At 33.2% G+C, this 16,060-nt stretch overlaps 1 protein-coding gene across 3 annotated transcripts in view; it reads right to left on the bottom strand.

Annotated features, from left to right (window-relative positions):
• USP15 (ubiquitin specific peptidase 15) overlaps positions 1-16,060 on the bottom strand; it is a 110,571-nt gene that overhangs the window by 21,365 nt on the left and 73,146 nt on the right. Inside the window, exon 1 of one of the 3 annotated variants that reach the window (XM_045829433.1) lies at positions 2,966-3,101. The exons of the other annotated variants lie outside the window; for them this stretch is intronic. The gene's annotated coding sequence lies outside the window, so the exon portion shown is untranslated. Of the gene's footprint in view, positions 1-2,965; positions 3,102-16,060 lie in introns of those variants that run through there. 3 annotated transcript variants of the gene reach the window in all.

Raw genomic sequence — 16,060 nt, forward strand, 5'->3', positions numbered from 1 at the left:
AAGTCCTAAATGGCCCCCAAAAGCACACTATTTGAACATAGTGTTTTAAGAAACTCACAAGCTATATTTTCTAAAAATTTATACAAACACATATATAAATACAGAAATTCAATAGCCAGTTTAATTGTTCTAATGAAAAGATCATAATAGTTTAACAACTAAACTGATGTCAGGCTTCTCTTCCTCATCTTGAAAATACCATTCTTTTCTTCTTGAAAATAACATTATTTTGTGGTGGGCACACAATGCAATATACAGATCTTGTATCACAGAAATGTACATTTGAGACGAGTTACTACATTCTTGAAATTATATAAAGACCAATTAAAATATTAAAAATCCTCTTATAACTTCTGACATAAATTTCATGGTATAATTGGAATATAATTAAACAACTAAAATATTTTCATGCCCCAGGTGATATCAGTATTAAATACCATCACTCTGGTAGAAGAAAGAAGGCAATTTCTTACAGTTGTTCACGAAGCTTTATTTGTAATTTATGTAACTCATTATTCAATATTTTAATATGAGGCTGTCTTAGAAAAACAGCTTTGACAAGTACAGGATTATTGGATATGTAGTCTGGTGCCATTAAATATATTTAAAAGTAATTTTTATTAGTTCAATAATAAAAATCATAACCAGAGTTTGAAGCATCTCTCTCAAAGATTCTTCTACTATAAAAATATCACTTTTCTATCTGGGACTGTTTCCCAAACAATTCCTTTCTTAAGACACGCTTACATCAAAATTCATACATGTGTCAACATAGGAACTTTCCTTTTTAACTTGTGAGATATTTTGCTGAGTAATATAATATAGACTAGAAATCACATGCAATGTATTTTGCCTATGCAGATCTATCTCTTACTCTCAATGCTTCTTAAAACTGTAAAATAGAACAAAAGTCATCCATTCTTAACATATGTGGTTTTTCTTAGCAAAAACTGAGAATATATACGAATGTATCACAAAAACAAAATAAATTATGTAAACAGTATCAATATGCTATTTTTGTGGCTACTTATGAGTTTTATGACACTCCATGGGTCACTTATCATTTTGAACTTCGTCTCTGTTAATTCATTTGATTTCAACTGCCTGACATCGACAAATGCTAACACTTCAATATTATAGGGAGAACTAGCTCTTATAATTCATCATAAAAAAAAAAATCCCATCTACATATGAAGTAATGTGCCTGATCATGCAATACACTATCTTAAGTCACATTTTGTTTATATCACAGTTAGGCCTTGAGTTGGTCCTAAAATTGGGTGGAATTTTGTTAAATACCATGTTAAAAGTAAAGCAATAATCAGTTTAAAGAAAAATATTCTGTACCAGTAGTTACAAATCTAAAAGAAAAAGACAAAAATTTACATTAATAAACAGTAAAAAATACTCTTTAGGCTAAATATTTCTATATTTAAATATTTTTTATGACCCCTAGGTAAGTTAATAATGTACAAAATTGATAAGAGCATTTGAAGATCTAAGGATTAAAAAACTAAATTTCATATTTATTATATGGTAGACTTTTGGCATTCATTAATTTAGCCTTTGTGATTTAACAACTAGTTGCCTAACTGGAAGGTTCAGGACATGAGATGTGATGAAAAGTTGCTGATTCATAAGAAATGATGAAAAGGCTGGTGTATATGCAAACCAATCATTTTGTGAGCAGACATGACTACTAAGTGTTCTTCAAAGTGGCTTTGTGGTTCTCTACTTGTGTTTATACATGCATATAAAACAGAAACTCTAAGTAATGAGTACCTTGAATGTTGATTTGAATTAGGATCTTAAAACATATTCTTTGGTTTAATGTATTAAGACTGAGCCTTAGTGTATTCCTCCCCTTCTTAGAATGTACTTTTTCTTTAACACTCATCACAACACCACTTACAAATGTTACATCTTAGCACCTCAAGGAAGGACTAATATTCCTTCCTTTGGGAAAACTCTATACCTTGAACTCACACTGAATTTATCTTAAGAGCAGAGTCCATGTCTTACTCTCCTTTGTACCTCAGGATCTAGCACAGTGCCTGGCACATACCTCAATAAAATATTGAATGAATGAAAACTTGTATAGTAGGTTAGAAGCAGTCCTTACAGAGACTTAGAGCAGAAGGAAAACACTTGATTAAGAAATTTGAATTGCACCCTGTTATATAACTATAACCTATCTAAAAGTTCTACAATTCAAAATTAAAAGTCTGAATAATGCCAGAAGAGGCTTGCCTAATAAGGAAAATAACCAGTATTGTGAATACCTTCAAAACTGTCAAGATAAATGCATGTAAATAAAAGATAAGTGAAGAAGAAATAGAAATATATTTTTATGAAGACTCTTTACCCCAAACCTTCAATCTAGAACAAGACATAAGAACTCTAAGGATTCTTTTAAATGACAAATGTTTTATTGAGCAGACATTCTGCTATATAGTTCAATGCATACAGACCTTTAACCACTGCCACGAGAATTTTTTTTAAATGCATATGCCATTCCACTATTTTATAATGTTTTAATTCTCTATGAGAAACTCGCTAGTTATAAATTTTCATCTTTAACCCAACTTCTTAAAGTTAGAATATTATATAAAATAAAATTTTCTTTCATTCTTTAATTATTTGGAAAAGCTACAGTGCTCTGCACATAACCTTTCTTTATACACACATGCACAGATCCCACTGCTCTTACATTATTTTCAAAAACTGCCCCTATTAAATAATTTTCATCAACAAAACTGATGTTTCTAGAGCTCTCTGAAGTGACTTGTAGTCTTAATTTTGTATTTCACTATAAAGTTCTACATAGTTTTTAAAAAAAACTAATAAAATGAAATAAAGTTCTACTATATTGTCAAATCTCAAGTTGGTAATCAACATGTTTTAGGAAATGAATAATTAGTAGCCATCCCAATAATTTGTAATGAATCTGGAATTTCCCCAGTACCTGGAAAATAGCCAAAGTAATCCCCTTCAAAAAGAGAAAGTTGTCTTTTGTAATGCTGAATATGAACCACTCCCTTTCTGTTCAGGTGCTCCAGAAGCCCAATTTTCAAGTGATCATGTATGCTCACTATTTTAGTAAACCGGTAACTAGAACAGGAAAGAAAACAAACTTAATTTTTGATTACCTAAAGCCTTTGAGTTGCATAACTCATTCTGTAACTGATCCAAATGTAATGCCCCTCACAACTTTTTAATAAAAAGTAGCTACACCTTCAACTAAACAATACCAAAAATAAAAACCCATTCTAAAACGAGGAGAACATTTGATTATGATTTAAAAAATAAAACCTGAAGTAATCCATGGTTAAAGTAACCTCAGAATACCCCAAATTATTTTTTCTGGATTTTAAGATTAGATGAATAAAGAATTTTCATATTTGCCATGTTACTCTTTTTCAATTTGTCACGATGATAGTAAAAATGTTCTGAACAGGAACTATATGATCCTGAAGCATTCTGTTAATATGGGGATATTGACTCTAGTTCTATAATTAAATAGATGAGGCAGGAAACTGATACAGACTTTTACAATGAAGAACTACAAATTGAAGCCTGCCCCTTCTTCATGTAGAATTTAAAAATGAGTTATTTTTAAGACATCTGTTTTATCTTTTGTTACTTTTTTCCCTAGGAAAGGCAAACCTCAATATATTTATGAAATCAAGTCAGAAGCTTCACCACCAATTTTGAGAAAGCAAATACAACCACAGCCCTGGTTTTCTATTTTGCATTGCCAAATCTCTCTTCAAGTTTTCTTTAAAGAACATATTTAGGTAAATAAAATATGTGAATATAACTTTCCTTTTATTTATTTTTTAAAATATATTTTATTGATTATGCTATTACAGTTGTCCCATTTTCCTCCCCTTTATTTCCCTCCACCCTGAACCACCCCTCCGACCAGCACTCCCACCCATGAACTAAGGTTCATGTCCATGGATCATACATGTAAGTTCTTTGGCTTCTACATTTCCTATACTATTCTTAACCTCCCTTTGTTTATTTTATACCTTATTTTAACTATGTTTACCCCTCCTCCAACTAGTCAGTGAAAAGAGAACTGGCATATATTCTACTTAAAATACTGGAATTTTACATAAAGTAGTTTTAAATACAGCATTTTTGAACTGAACAGGAATGTTGTAACATTACAACATATATCATGAATATGGTCAATATGTATAAGGCATGAATAAAATTAAACTTCATTTAAAGTCCCTGCTGTCACCCTCCTCTTCAAAGTCTATAGAATTTCTTCTCTATACAAAGCTTGAATTCAATACAGAATATTATGAAAACTCTAGAAAATATGAGAACGGGAAACGTTTTGTTGGCAAGCAAAGAAATGCCAATGTTCTACCCTCCCCTTCATCTACAGAACTGAGGAAGGAGAATTCTGGGTATGTCAAAAAGACTACTCTGTTATTTGCCATGGGTACGTCATGTAACTAAAGATATTAGTGTTAAAAAGCCACATTATGTAAAGACGACTGATTTTCATTTTAAAAGTTAAATGAAGAAATTGGACAGATGAACCACATTCAATACAGAGATAAATTTGAAAGCTTCTATGATAATGATTACACCAACAACGTTATAAAGTTTCTGGTATGTGTATTTCAATAAGGTTTTAAAATTACTAAACTGTAACAGCAATTGTCTAGTTTATTTTCTTTTTTTTTAAGTAATGGGGTGTTTAATGAGGGATTTTAAGTTTAGATATTCACTTGATGGGAAGCTGCTAAAACCAAATGGTCCTAACAACATTAATAAACATCAGTGTAAGTTATATTTATTTTAAAATCTAAAGCTTATGAATTCAATTTTAATGTTTAGTATCTTATCTACTATCCCATTAATAATGCAAAACTGGCTAATAGTGAAATGAATGTCAATATTTTAGGCAGGCAAGATAGTCAAAGGGTTTAAGAAAAAACAACAGTAGTTTCCGTCAGGATGGAGGCATAGGTAGAAACCCTTTACTTCCTCGCACAACCAACAGGAGGATAACAACCAATCTAAAATCACTCTGTGCTTAGTGTTCAACAGTTTTTGAACACTAAGTGCCAGAAAATCAAACTGCATGAAACTCTGACAACCAAGGAATTAAAAAAAATCAACCAGAACAACTAGACTGGTAAGGCAGCAGACCGTGTGGACAGAGATGGCTGAAGGCAAAACTGAGACTTAGACCTGACTGTGGACTTCAACTTAGAGTTGCAAAGTGGGCTAGAGCTGAGCAGGTGAGCCACATTGATCGCTCTCTGGCCCCTTCCCCACAGGCAGTGGTGCAGCAAGGAGGGTGGCCCTGGGGGGGGAATACCTAAGGCCCTGCCCCCTTACAACTTACCAGGTGCGCCCAGGCAAAGAAATATGGCCCAAATAAAAGAACAGAGCAAAGCCTCAGAAAGAAAGGTAAGCGATGAGAACATAGCCAGTCTATCTGATGGAGAATTTAAAGCCCTGGTAATCAAAATGCTCACAGAACTGATGGAGCTTGGCCGAAAAATGAAAAAACAAATGAAGGATACCCAAAGTGAAATAAAGCAAAATATTCAGGGAACCAACAGTGACAGGAAGGACACCAGGGCTCAAAGCAGCAATTTGGAACAAAAGGATGTTGTATAAACATCCAACCAGAACAGAATAAAGAAACGAGAATCCAAATAAATGAAGAGGCTGAGGAATCTCTGGGACAACCTGAAATGCTCCAATATCTGAATTATAGGGGTGCCAGAAGGAGAAGAAGAGCAAGAAATTGAAAACTTATTTGAACAAATAATGAAGGAAAACTTCCCCAATCTGGCAAAGGAAACAGATTTTCAGGAAGTCCAGAGAGCCCAGAGAGTCCCGAAGAAACTGGACCCACAAAGGAACACACCAAGGCACATCATCATTAAGTTACCCAAGATTGAAGACAAAGAAAGAATCCTAAAAGAAGCAAGAGGAAAGGAGTTACCTACAAAGGATTTCCCATTAGACTATCAGCTGATTTCTCAAAAGAAACCTTGCAGGCAAGAAGGAACTGGAAAGAAGTATTTGAAGTCATGAAAGGCAAGGACTTACACGCAAGATTAATCTATCCAGCAAAGCTATCATTTAGAATAGAAGGGCAGATAAAGTGCTTCCCAGATAAGGTCAAGTTAAAGGAGTTCATCATCACCAAGTCATTATTATATAAAATGTTAAAGGGACTTATCTACAAGAAAGAAGATAAAAAATATGAACAGTAAAATTACAACAAACTCACAACTATCAACAAAGGAACCTAAAAGAAAAGAAAAACAACGAAAATTAAAATTAAGCAAACAACTAGAATAGGAACAGAATCAGAGAAATTACACAGAGGGATTTCAGTGAGAAGGTGGAAGGGAGGAATAAGGGGAAGAGGTACAGGGAAGAAGCAGCATAATTAGTAGGAATAAAATAGATGGGGCGAGATAAAAAAATGGTATAGGAAACAGAAGACTCAAAGAAGTTATATGTACAACCCATGGACATGAACTAAGAGGGGGGAATGCTGGAAGGCTGGGGAAGCAGGGTGGAGGGGAAATAAAGGGAGAAAAATTGGGAAAACTATAATAGCATAATCAATAAAAATACTTAAAAAATAAACAAAAAAGAAAAAAACAATAGTTCTTTATAATTTTGTTTGTGTTCAGTCTCTTGCACTTAATATTCAGTAAAATTTTTAAAAAATAAATGACTATTAAGAACTGTGTGATCTGTTGATCTTTTAGTTCTCCTGCAGAGGCATGCAGGAAGAAAAATATTTTTAAAAAATATTTTATTTATTTGTTTTTAAAGAGAGGGGAAGGGAGGAAGAAAGAGAGGGAGAGAAACATCAATCTGTGGTTGCCTCTCACATGCCCCCAAATGGGGACCTGGCCTATAACCCAGGCATGTGCCCTGACTGGGAATCAAACTGGCGACCCTTGGGTTCAAACAGGCCCATGCTCAATCCACTGAGCCACACTAGCCAGGGCAGAAAAGGATTTTTAAAAGTGTAAGTGATTTATCACATTCTTTAAGAGAAAACACCAAATCACATAGTTCTCTATCATTTCATTACCCTATACTTAAGGTGAGTTGAAAAAGAAATTTAAAAACCATGTGTATGAACAGCATGAACCATGAAGATTCCTGATTAATTTCATAATCAAAATTAACTTTAAATTTATCTAAATAATCACTCAACAAATATTTATTAAGAACAAAAGATTATTTCAAGAGTCTCAAGAAATATAGAAGTAATGTTCTTAATTTTTTTCCCATATTATTCACCGAACTCATTCAAGGAACCATTTGCATGGTTGTGGTGGGGTATGCTCTGCAAAGCTGTGATTAATGCAGCAGCCCAATCCATGTGCTACAGGTGAATAATACAGGTGAATTTTCGGTTCCACCGAAATTGTAGTATTTCCTGGACTTTATATATATTGGTAGGTCTCTGACCCTTCAGTTGCAATAAGTAAATATATATATTATGTGTTATAATTCTTTTTAGAACTAATGTGCTCCTCAGGAGTTTAAGAAAGCTCGCTCCGGAAATATCATTAATCTGGTACTGGTCAAGTTATAAACATTCCTGGCAAATTTTTCTAATGCAGTATTTCTCAAACCATCTATGTGGAAGAAGTACCTTTTTTAAAAAAAATTTCCAAATTGTCAAGACTGAGATACTTTAGTAAAAACAATAAAAATGAACCACTAGGGAAATGCAATAAAAAAATAACCCCCCCAAAGCTCCATTGTTCAAATTAGATTTAATAGATGTAAAAGTATCCTGCCAAACTGTTATAAAAGTTTTGGATCACTTATCTTAATTTCTATACTTATTTTATTGCTGACAAGCACTGTCTCATTCATAGACACGTTGTGAGAAACAATGTTCTTATGTACTTACTATTATCTGAGAGAATACCAATCATTGGAGATATAAAATAAAACCAAAGACAGTCTCTACTTTCATGATCCTAAGTAATAAATATTTGTCAGAATAAAATGAGAGAGAAAAGGGTGGTATGGGGGAAATGTAGGGAAGTAAACTAATGAAGAGGAGACACTACACACAAAGAGGCTTGAAACTTAAGGAATTCCAAAAATATTCAGTTTTGGCTAGAAGGTAGATAGCGTTCAGTTTGAATTTTATACTTTAGGTGATGGGAATGGGTTTTAAACAAGGAAGAAACATGATCATATTTTCATTTGAAAACAATGACTCAAAGCAGTCTTCTAAATGGAAGGGAAGAGGATAAGTGATGGAACAAAGAGGTGAGTTCTAGGTGTAGTTCAATAGTTCACATAAAAGATGCTCAAGTATTCAAACAGTGTACTGACAGGAGAGGAGAAAATAAATGGAAGTGATAGTTAAGAGGCGGTAGAATGAGCAGGACTTGGGCTAATAAATCTCAGATTTTTGACATGAGTTACTGGGTGGATGGTTGTACCTACAAGGGAATGTAAGAAAAGAATGAGGTCTCTGTGGAAATATGTTCAGTCTTACTGAGTTACAGTAACTAAGGAGAGAGAATTATGGTTGAGACAGATTTGTGACTTGTCAGTTCTAAGTAGACGTCAACTTCTCAAAGATAAAGAACCCAGCAAACAGTAGGTCAAAAGTAACCTTATAAAAAGCAATTTCTATGGGGTGGTATGACAGTCACAGTGATATAACATAACAGCAGTTAATAGTTATGTACTGCTTACTGTGTGCCAAGCACTTTATTCTCATTTAATATATGAAGACTAAGGAGCTTCATATCTAAGATCACACAACTAGTAAGTGAAAGAACTAGAATTTGAATTCAAGCTGTCAGTATTATACTATAGTAAGATAGTATACCTATCTTATTATCAAGAATTTCCTTCTCAACTACTAGTAACATTTTATCAAAAATTTGTTTTTAAATTTCTTTTGAAAACAGTTACTGAAATCCTTCTCCTGGCCAAGTATACAATGCTGGGAAAAGCCCTGGTCAATTACTAAATAATGATTTATAATACCTTAATTATATACCAAATCTGTAAAAGTACACAAATACCCATTCATGCATATATGATGGGGGAGCCAAAAAACACAGAATTTATGTATAAAAATTGCATATTTATTTTTACATGTTTAAACTTAAGTCACCTTCAAAGTATTCTCCATTTGATACAATATACCTATTGAGACTTTTTTTTCCACTGCTCACAACAGTTTTTGAACTTGTCAATTTGATACCTTTTAGTGCTTCTGCTGTTTATTGTTTCACCTCTTCCACATTGGCAAAACATTTCCCTTTGAGGACTTTTTTCATCGGGGAAACAAAAAGTCACTCAGAGTGAGATCAAGTGAATGGGGAGGGTAAGGCATGGGGGTCAGGTTGTTTTTGGTCAAGCACAGTATGGGTAGGTGCACTTGTAAACCATGCATCGTGAAATAGGCAAAGGCCTTGAGTCTTCAAAAAAAAAAATTCTACTGAAGTCAACACAGCCTCTCACAACAGTGCCAGCTGGTACACTGATACAGATGGGTTTCTAGAGCACTGACCTAGTGGGGGAAGCCTGTACTATAAGGGGCACACCCTTCATATACATAATGAATAGATATGTGTGTATGCATATTAGTGTGTTATGTGTCAATGATCCAGTTTAATCTCTCTAAAGGAAAGCTGGAGACATAATTATATAGAAGACATAACTATAAAACAGAGCAATTTCCCAGTCATCTTTGGTATAATTACTTTAGGAGATTATATTTGCTCCTTTGATTTATTGTGGCTTAAGATATTTTGGGTACTTCTCTTTTTTGGAGCTGATACATATATGAAAAACTATCATCTAGCACAAAGGAGGTCTCAATATATGTTTATTGAGTATATGAACACTGTATTTTGTTATGGTAAAGTAGATTTCTGTGTTGGAAAAGGCATAAGTTATGTTGTAGTTGTACCTCTGGTAGTTCATTGCTATTTTTATGAGTACATGATCACAACATAAGTCATAATGAATAATGTACTCTACCAAATAAAATCAAGACGCAATTCACATGTCACCTTCTTGGTGAAGCCCTTACTTATTTCTCAATGGCTTTCTTTGTCTCCACAACACCTGGCTGATCATGAGTATTACCATATTTATTTATATATTTATCTTATTCCCTACACCATGAATTTCTGGAGGATAAGCACTGTCTTTTTCAACTCTATATCAATAATGTCTAGAATAATACTTAGCACATAGTAGAGACTCAATGAATATTTACTGATTAGCTAAATTAGCCTAATTAAAACAAGAAAACTGGTTTAGTTGCTCTTAATTCCCTTGCCTCTTTCTCTCTCTAATCTAAAATGAACCCACTTATTTATTGTATGAACTTAGTAATCTATTTTACGCACCATGTAGCTGAACACTACTAGAGAAAATCTAAAGTGAACAAATTTATTCCATTCTAAATAAGTCTCCAACTTCAGATGAGATTGCAATGTTGCCAAGAAATTTACTCTTTCATTTTCAGCTAATATATCTGGTCTTACATTTTCAAGACAATGGAAGTCATCACAAAAATCCAGGAATTAGTGTTCTTAATTTCTTTCTTCTTTCCTGTTGCAACACCAGTATCTTTCCTGCACTGAATGTATTTGTAAGGCTTAGTCCTGGAACCTCTTTTTTATAGATGTTCTCATTTAGATGCAACATTTTCCCTGATTTAAATACAATCTACAACAGCTAGATTTCTGTTTCCAATCTAGGCTCTGGTCTGTATTTTATATACATCTGCCTATGACATATCTGCATGGATGTTTCATGGGTGTCACAAACTGTATAGGCCTAAAATTAATTCATAATCTCACCACAAATCTACTTGTCCAATTGTGTCTCTCCTCCTACCACTCCAATTTTGTTAAAAGGTTATTATGTACAAGTCAGAAAAGAGAGACACATATGTGATTTCCTTCACTTTGCATTAATTTCACTGCCTTCTACATGCCTGACACTGTTCTAGGTAATGGAGTTATAGCAATGACTAAAACAAAACCTGAGTTCATGGCGCATGTGTGTGCCTTGGAAGTAGGAGGAGGCAGATAGACAAACAGATATGAGGAAGACCCCCCCCAAGACCAGAATTATCTTTGGAGGGCAGACCTCTTGTAGCACAGGCTTCCCCTGCTGGTGAGTGTTCTAAGAACCCATCTGTATCAGTGTACCAACTGGTGTTGGTGTGAGAGGCTGTGTTTCGCCTTCAGAGGATTTTTTTTTTTGAAGACTCAAGGTGTTTGCCCATTTCATGACGGGTGATTTACAAGTACACCTGCCCACAATGTGCTTAGTGTTCAACAGTTTTTGACCAAAAATGACCTGACCCCTGTGTCCCACCTTCCCCATTCACCCGATTTCACCATTTTTTTTTGTTTTCCTGATAAAAAAAAAGTCCTCAAAGGGAAATGATTTGCCAATGTAGAAGAGGGGAAACAAAAAATGGCAGAAGCACTAAAAGGCATCAAAATCAACGAGTTCAAAAACTGTTTTGAGCAGTAAAAGAAATATCTCAGTAGGTGTATTGCATCAAATGGAGAGTACTTTGAAGGTGACTGAAGTTTAAACATGTAAAACTAAATATACAATTTTTTATAAATAAATTCTGGGTTTTTTGGGGTCTCCCCTCATGTAGGTCATGATTGATGTAAGCAATGTAGGCAGGGCAATTACTATTGTATATACAGTAGGAAAGAATCTGACTGATAATAGAAATCTAAAGGAAGTGAAAGAACAAAGATATAAAATATTTGGAGAAAAACCTTCCAGGTATAGGAAATTTAAAGATGAGAGATCCTGAGTCAAGAAACATTCTTGGCAAGAGGGCTGGTGAGGATGGAGAAAAGTGAACACCGAGTAAAGTGGTAGGAAATAAGATAGCAGGGGCTGGTTCATATAAAACCTATATTCCCTTTTAACAGCTTTAGCTTTTGTTGAATGAAATGAAAATGCATTTAGTGTTATGGACAAAGAGTAACAGGAAATGACTTTGGTTTGAAAAGAATTGCTCTGGCTACTCTTTCAAAGAGTGACCATAGGGGTTAGTGGTATAAGCAGAGAAATGAGTAAGGAGTTAACTGCAATAATCCAGATGAGATGATAATAACCTCAAACTTCTAATGCTTTTGTAATACATTAAAATCCAAATTCCTCCTACATGATCTAGCTTTTGCTTACTTCTTCAAAATACCACTCCCTTTCAAATGTTATTCCATAGGTTACTTAACTTTTGGTTCATCAAACTTTCCCATTAGGGTCTTTGCACATGTTGTTTCTCTACGTAACATCAACTCTCCCCTGCCTAACTCACACCTATTATTTGGTAATAGCTTAACTGTTACTTAAATGACTCCCAATATAAATTAGGTAATCTCCAAGTTCTTGTTATTGACTCACAGAACTCCATTTTTTCCTCATCAGGATACTAACCATAATTCATGATTTATTAAATGTTTATCTCCCCCACTAAATTGCATGGAAATAGATATTCTTTTGTTCACCATGGTATAATTAGTGCCTCTCAGAGTGAAAAGTGCTTAGTAGGCTCTCAATAAAAACTGTTGAATAAATGAATGGATACTTCACATAAGACTATCTGAAAAAAAATTACCTGGCTCAATCACCTACCATATTCTGAAGATAATGCTCTGAAAAACTTCAGTTGTTAAATATAAACTTCATCATCAAAGGAAGAGAAATATCCATCAGTGATATTCAGAATGATGAAAGCAATTCCAAAAGTTCTTGAATTGTTTAAAACTCTTACCATCAAATGAGTATTGTATATAACCTCCTATATAAACTGTTTTGAACTATACAACAGTTGCACTAGTTTATGGAAGCATCTTGTTTTATGGGGCCATATATTTGGCATAAACTTAAAAATAGTTTTTATGTTCACACGAAAATGTTATTAAACTAAATCCCAATAAACTATACACTTAAAAATGATTAAAATGGTAAATTTTTATGCACATTTAACCAAAATAAAACATTTTAGAGTATTTCTTGTAAGTTGATTAGTATAATTTTGAAGATAGATTATCTAAGAATGTTCTGAATAACAACCTAGTTTTAACTCATTAATTAACTTGCCTTAGTGAATAACATGTCACTTAAAATTCTCTTGCCTCAATTTCCTTATCAGTGAAACAAAGATACCTTATGCCCTTATTCAAACACCACTTGAAGAGAAATTAAGAAACGATATGAAAAACAATGTGCACTATGAAAAGAAGGGTACTGTTATTATCAGAGGCCACAGGTTTGTTACTGGGCTGTTAATATTTTCATGAGTTTATGAGAATTAGTAACTTATTTTAAATATTATTAATTAAAGCAATGGTTTTCAGTAACCAACTCACTGACCTGTATCTCTGCCCAGTATAGTTAATCATTTCAATAACTGTTATAAGATGTGATCACTGTAAGTAATCCTAATATATTTATATTAAATTAGTATTAATCTTTTACAGACAGAGTAATGTAAAACAATTCTGTATTAGAACCATATGCACTTATTTACAACTCCTTGAAATAACTCCTCCATTTCCCTGTATTCTATACTCACGCCATTTCCTACTATAGAATTAGGGTCAGACAAAATATTTAAAAGCCACTATTATCAGAAAAGCATTAATCCTAGAGAAATCTGTATATTAATTCAGAAGAATGTGAAGAGCTCACAAAAAAGATTGCCCCTATATCTAAGGTTAAGAAAGGCATGTTTCCATGACAACAAAAATAATTATTACCCAAGTTACACAGGTGTAAAGCATTCTTTTAGAGACACAATTTCTCCCCCAGTTATAAAAATAAATACTTACAGACTTATGCTACATAAACTCTTCCCCAAAATAATCTGCCTGAGAACTCAGATTCTCTTTTATCACTCCTATTGGTATTTGTACTGAGAAACTGAATGGTTCTAATATGAGTAAGGTAGTTTCCCTGTATTTTATCAAAATAGAAAGAAGACCTGATCAACTTGTCATTTGATTCTAATTTAACATCTATTTGATGATAGTATACCATGTAATTTTTGGCACATAATATGGAAGGAACTCAAATAACTGAGTTTAATTTCTTGCATTAGATCAAAATCTGCCTTTGGAAAAAATACTTAAAATTTTTAGTCAGCCACATTCTCAGTTTGTCAGAAGCAATTTTCTTCAAGATCCTGTTTTAAAATTCTTATGTCTCAGGGTTTAAGTGTTTCCTGTTTTGTTTTTTCCCAATGGAAACTATACTCATCTATTTAACTACAAGGTTGGTTAATTTGAAAATTAGAAAGCTTCATGTTAAACTGGGCTTCCAAGAATTTGTTCCAATAAATACAAAAATAATGTCTTAAGGTAAGAGTAGAAAAGAATTACATTAAACATAGTCAAAGCTGTGAAGTACTGGAACATAAAAATAATAGCTTCAGTAATGATTTTCTCACTGTTTTTACAATAAAATTAGAACCTAGTTTCTTAAAAGAATGTTATTTCTGTGTATTATTCATTCTCTTTAATTAAGTCTTTAAAAGAACTTCAAAACTTTCTAATTAACATTCTTCTGAATTTACTGAATAATTTTTTTTTCCTAATCATAGGAAAAAAAGTGACTTTAAAAAATGCTTGGAATCACAACTGATTTTACACTGTATGACAGGAATAATAGTTCCTTGATTACAATCATTTTTTTCCCAATGACTTTCTAGAGTCTATTTAAAGAAGCCCTATTAATTCCAAGTAAAAAAATTGAAAACAACCATCTACTTCCTTTCCAGTAAAAAAAAACCATATCACTCCCCTGCTTCAAATCCATTTGAAGAGTTGCGTCTTCCAGGAAGCCAATCATAAGCCTCCTAGGCCTTGACAATAAAAAAAACAAGGTTGGAGTGCTCCTGAACCTACTCAACTAATGCTAATTAGAATTATATCCAATTAGAAAGAACTAGACATTTTCTGAATGGAGTAATACATTTAGGGCACTAGAAAACCATTTTGTGAACTGTACCATGGGGACATGGTGGTGTGTGCCTGTAATTGTAACTACTCAGGAAGCTGAGGGCAAGGAAAACCTGAACTCAAGAATTCTGAGTTCCTTGTAGATTGAATATTCATACACAGTTCTTTGTTATTATATTTCTTGTGTATCAGTTTGTCTGGGGAGAACTAAACTAACACAGTTCAGAAAATTTACCATCTAATAAATACCATTGTTAAATAATACTAAGTGAAAAAGAATTAAAAGTACATTCAATTCTTTCTTCATTCACTAAGTCCAGCCAAAGTGGAATAAGACCCATAGGAAAGAACATATATAGGGGCTAATTTAGAATTTTTCCAGAGTCACTCTGCTTAATTCCTTGAGTTTAAAAACACAAAATAATAACAACCTAATACATACCTAATTCTTTTATGATGCGTCAGTCACTATCCTAGCACCTTCATATCTATCAACTTACTTAACGCCCACAAAACCCTTAAGGTATAGGTACTATTGTTTTCCTCATAGGAAAAATGACTCATAAAAATAACTTGTGTAGGACAACACAGCTAGCAAGTAGGAAAGACGTGTTTAATCCAGGCAGTGGAATTTCATACTCTGTGTTCCTAACCTGTTATTAATTTTTGATGTGTTCTTTTCTTTTTTCTAGCAAGAATATGGTTTCTAAACTATTCTTTAGAGAAGTGAGATCCCATGAGAATGCTTCTTGGGCCATCAAGTAAACAACAAAAAGCAGATGGGACTCTGGGCACTTCACCCAACCAAAGCAATTTCACTACTTCTGTTTAAATATAGATGATGCAAATAAACTTCTTACAGTAATAATTAATAATCTTTGTAAGATGAGAATGTATTGTCCAAGAACATTTCACATTTTTTACCTTAATATTAACTTAATAAATTGAAACTACATGACAGTACTATACTCATCAGACAAAAAATACAAATACATTTATATCAGAGAAAATCTTAAACACCAATATAATTAAACTGAATAACAACATTGAAACACACTGAG

This window comes from Phyllostomus hastatus, unplaced genomic scaffold (assembly GCF_019186645.2).
Source record: "Phyllostomus hastatus isolate PE091 unplaced genomic scaffold, TTU_PhHast_1.1 phas_scaffold_93, whole genome shotgun sequence".
Taxonomy (NCBI): domain Eukaryota; kingdom Metazoa; phylum Chordata; class Mammalia; order Chiroptera; family Phyllostomidae; genus Phyllostomus; species Phyllostomus hastatus.